Source organism: Schistocerca americana, chromosome 9, assembly GCF_021461395.2.
Source record: "Schistocerca americana isolate TAMUIC-IGC-003095 chromosome 9, iqSchAmer2.1, whole genome shotgun sequence".
NCBI lineage: Eukaryota > Metazoa > Arthropoda > Insecta > Orthoptera > Acrididae > Schistocerca > Schistocerca americana.
The window spans coordinates 201,825,081-201,830,369 of NC_060127.1; positions in this window are offsets into that span (position 1 = coordinate 201,825,081).

The window sequence follows — 5,289 nt, forward strand, 5'->3', positions numbered from 1 at the left end:
AGGAGCAAATCTCCAAGGTCATGGAACGTGTCAGTACATGAAATTTCAACATAAAAGTAATAATAGATAAAATAAAAAAATAAAATGCCATAAGTTTATATAAATGTAGTCAACAATATAACACAGGAATCAGCTAAATTTTTCAAGTAACTCATCGACAGAATAGAAGGAGTGACCCGCGAGGAAAGTCTTGACCTTAGATTTGAAAGCGCATGGATTACTGCTAATATTTTTGAATTCTTGTGGTAGTTTATTGAAAACGGATGCTCCATTGTACTGCACACCTTTCTGCACAAGAGACGAGAAAGTGCGATACAAATGCAGATCGGATTTCTACCTAGTATTAACAGACTGAAAGCTGCTAATTATTGTAAATAAGCTGATATTGTTAATAGGAAACAACAGTAAAGAATATATACATATTGAGAGGCCACCGTCAAAATACGCAGGCACGTGAACAGGGGTGGACAAAAGGTTCACGAACTCACACCACTTATTGTCCGAACTGCCCATTTCTGAGCCGAAAATATCCTTTAAGAATGGAAAGAATTATCCCAAAATATAATTCCATACGGCATAAGATAATGAAAATAAACAAAATAGACTACTTTCCGTGTCGACCTATCACTTACTTCAGATGCCGTTCGAATAGCAAAAATGGCAGCATTAAGTCTTTGTACAAGACCCTGAACGTGGACTTTCCACGACAGTTTACTATCTATCTGAACATCAAGAAATTTCAACTGTTCAGTTTCATTAATCGTATGCCCATTCTGTGAAATTAAAACATCGGGGGAAATTCTTTGACAAGTTAAATTTCTTGGAAAACAAACCGCCGTTTGAGTCTCGTACAGATTCCCGTGTGGAGGACTAGTGATAGACATCCCTGGGGTTGTGAAGCAGCTGAATGGGTTGAAAATAAATAAATCGCCAGGTCCTGATGGGATTCCAATTCGGTTTTACAGAGAGTACTCTATTGCATTGGCTCCTTACTTAGCTTGCATTTATCGCGAATCTCTTGCCCAACGTAAAGTCCCGAGCGACTGGAAAAAAACGCAGGTGACGCCTGTATATAAGAAGAGTAGAAGGACGGATCCTCAAAATTACAGACCAATATCCTTAGCATCGGTTTGTTGCAGGATTCTCGAACATTTTCCCAGTTCGAATATAATGAATTTCCTTGAGACAGAGAAGTTGCTGTCCATGCATCAGCACGGCTTTAGAAAGCATCGCTCCTGCAAAACGCAACTCGCCTTTTTTCACATGATATCTTGCGAACCATGGATGAAGGGTATCAGACGGATGCCATATTCCTTGACTTCCGGAAAGCGTTTGACTCGGCGCCCCACTGCAGACTCCTAACTAAGGTACGAGCATTTGGTTCCCAAATATGTGAGTGGCTCGAAGACTTCTTAAGTAATAGAACCCCGTACGTTGTCCTTGATGGTGAGTCTTCATTGGAGGTGAGGGTATCATCTGGAGTGCCCCAGGGAAGTGTGGTAGGTCCGCTGTTGTTTTCTATCTACATAAATGACCTTTCGGATAGGGTGGTTAGCAATGTGCGGCTGTTTGCTGATGATGCTGTGGTGTACGGGAAGGTGTCGTCGTTGAGTAACTGTAGGAGGATACAAGATGACTTGGACAGGATTTGTGATTGGTGTAAGGAATGACAGCTAACTCTGAATATAGATAAATGTAAATTAATGCAGATGAATAGGAAAAAGAATCCCGTAATGTTTGAATACTCCATTAGTAGTGTAGCGCTTGACACAGTCACGTCGATTAAATATTTGGGCGTAACACTGCAGAGCGATATGAAGTGGGACAAGCATGTAATGGCAGTTGTGGGGAAGGCGGATAGTCGTCTTCGGTTCATTGGTAGAATTTTGGGAAGATGTGGTTCAACTGTAAAGGAGACCGCTTATAAAACATTAAGCGAGCGTTTGGGATCCCTATCAGGTCGGATTGAGGGAGGACATAGAAGCAATTCAGAGCCGGGCTGCTAGATTTGTTACTGGTAGGTTTGATCATCACGCGAGTGTTACGGAAATGCTTCAGGAACTCGGATGGGAGTCTCTGCAGGAAAGGAGGCGTTCTTTTCGTGAATCGCTACTGAGGAAATTTAGATAACTAGCATTTGAGGCTCACTGCAGTACAGTTTTACTGCCGCCAACTTATATTTCACGGAAATACCACAAAGATAAGATAAGAGAGATTAGGGGTCGTACAGAGGCATATAGGCAGTCATTTTTCCCTCGTTCTGTTTGGGAGTGGAACAGGGAGAGAAGATGCTAGTTGTGGTACGGGGTACCCTCCGCCACGCACCGTATGGTGCACTGCGGAGTATGTATGTACATGTAGATGTAGATGAAGTAAATCTCTGCGCGAGACTCTCTTCTGAAAAGTTCTCTTGCAAACGAAACGGACTGTCTTGTTAGACATCAATAGTACGCAGAAAATTTAAGTCCCATCTCACAAATAACACATAGACTTCCAGGCTCAGAATTCACGGCTGGAGCAGATGCGCGGTGGTGCCGGGTTGCAAGGGCGATGTCGGGTCCGGGCGGCGAACTTCTGCTTCTGCCAGCAGAGAAGGCACTGCCTGCTGCTAGCCGGGCGAGGGCGGCTGACTACCAGATAGCTGTCGGTCTAGCAGTGTGTGCTCGGACTGACTGAAGAATATGGAGCCGCGGATGTAGCAAAAGGTCCGTAGATGTGCTTTCTGCAGGTCAGGCGAGGTTCGGTTGACTTCTGTCGATGCGCCTGCCGCGCTGGAGCGATGACCCGCATAGCGACTCTATGTTGCGGGTAGCCGTGTTGCAGGCGACCCAGGAAACACGCCACGTCTGATTCTACGAGGGCTATCCGAAAAGTAAGGAACGATCGGTCGCGAAATGGAAACCACGGTGAAAATCAAAACTGTTTTATTTGCAACAGTTAGCTACAACTTCCAGCTACTTATCTCCGTAGTCACCGATCCGACTTAGACTTTTAACGTAGCGTTGTACCAACTTTCCAATACCCTCGTTACAGAAGGCAGCCGCCAGTGCTTTCCGCCAATTCTCTACGCTGGCCTACAGCTCATTGTTTCTGCCGAAATGTTGTCTTCATGTGAGCAGACATGAACCTCATGGGGAGACAAAAACAGGCTGCATTGTGGGTAGCGAAACATTTCCAATTGAAAACGATGCAGGATCATCTTCAATGCCCCTGCGGAATGCTGCTGAGAATTGTCTTGAAGAAGAAAACGCACGACACTTATGTAATGTTGGCTGCATAGCTTCAGGCGAAATTTGTCACCAGGTCCTCGTACTTGGCGGGAGACACTATTGTTCTAGGTATCTTTATGTGCTCCCTGTGCGCTCAGAACTAAAAAGAACGACGTAACGCGATCAACCGGCATACTAGGGACACTGCGCAACAACACATCTGTGAAAAAATTCATCGGATTTCCACTGCGGTTTCCATTTTGCGACCGATCGTTCCTTACTTTCCCAATAAGCCTCGTAAGTTCCATTACTTGTGAGAGTTCCAGTCCGTTCAGACGTTACCATGTCTCTGCCTTTCGAAAAATGTCGTAGACCTTTTTTATATCTCTGAATACCACTACGATGTCTTTCTCAAATTACCATTTCTTTTCTACAACCTGTCTGGCAGTAAATACGGCATCTATAGGCGATCTTCCAGCTCGAAATTCTTGTTGTTCCTCTCTTAGTTGTAGTAGTGTCTTATTCCTGATTTTCTGCAAAACTATCATTTCGTGAAACTTCGTGCAGTGGCACAGTAGTACAAACCCTGTAATTGTCACAGAGCGCCTTGTTACCGTTTTTACAGATTGGTACAATAATTGCCTTTTGTTATATTCCTGGCTCTGACCACCAGCATTTTATTTTGCTAGAAGCTCACCTTGATGCAGCTTGATACACGTGAAGTAGCATGTGGTACAAAAGTGGAGTGAGGTACAAGCGACAGATGGTACAGTATGTACCACTCCCGTGGGTGAGTCCGCCAATTGTACTGAACTTGCTTCTGACTGGTCGGCATATTCGGGCGCTAGGCGCCAAAACGCCTAACATCTCTTATTGATTACTTATATACTTTTCATTGTATTTAACCCAGTTTTCAGTATGAAAATGTCTCGTGCTTTTTTTTATTAAATTTCACTAGTTTCGAGAAACATAAGGGTAACGATATTGCAACCGAAGTGCTTCGGACACCTTCGGGTCGCTTTGGCGCTCCTGGGAGACGAAGTACTTCAGCTGCGCTAGTCAGACTGTTTTGTTATACCCTTTATCGGAAATTGTCAGAAAAGTTACTGTACAATTAAGAAAGCTATGTCGACTGTTGTAAAGGACAGTACAAAATGTGTGATTATTTAAAATATAACAAAACAGGATAGCGCAATGTGAAGAGTCGCCTGTCATCATTGTCAGTACTACAGATCTTGCCCTCTGTAGATACGGACACTAAGCTCGGCAGGTGGCATCCTATAAATGCACAATCACAGTTTCACATTGGCAGCTTAGCAGCCTGCGCCAAAGAAGATCCCACGACTGACGAGCTGTCTTCTGCGCTGGGGACACAACCTTAGAAGGCGACAGGTTGGTGAAAAGAACGGTTAGGGACTCTTATTCAAACTCTCCAGCTTCCAGATATGACTTCCAAAGGACACGCATAATTTATACTTTGTCCAATCATCAGGAATCTTTCCATACGTCCATACTATCCCCACTGTTCTATACAGCTACTGAATTCCGATAGGTTCTGCGGAATTCATCATTTCCACTATGATGTCATCTACTCCAGCAGCCTTGCCATTTTTCGTTTCTAATACAGCTTTCTGTACGTACAACATCTGCGCATCTGTTTCTCTTTCCTTTGCGATTGTGATATTTCTTTCGTCTCTGTTTCATCCCGTTTTGTTTCATATCGTTCTTCATATAATTTTTGGCCTTATTTTAACGGTGGTGCGCCTTTTCTGGACCACCAGCTCTTTGGCACGACTATCTATTACCCGACTGTACTACGACCTTTGCCCCTGTTGTGATCTGGCGGCGGTTATTTGCGGTCGGCGAGTTGGTCGTCTACTTCAGACATTTGTCACCACACGATTTGCAATGGACTCAACTAATGTCTGAAGTAGTGCTGGAGGGAACTGGCCCCATGAATCCCGCAGGGCTCTCCCAAAATCCATAACAGTACGATGGAGACCTCTTCTGAACAACACGTTGCAAGGCATCCCAGATATGCTCAATACAATTCACGTGTGGTGAGTTTGGTGGCCAGCGG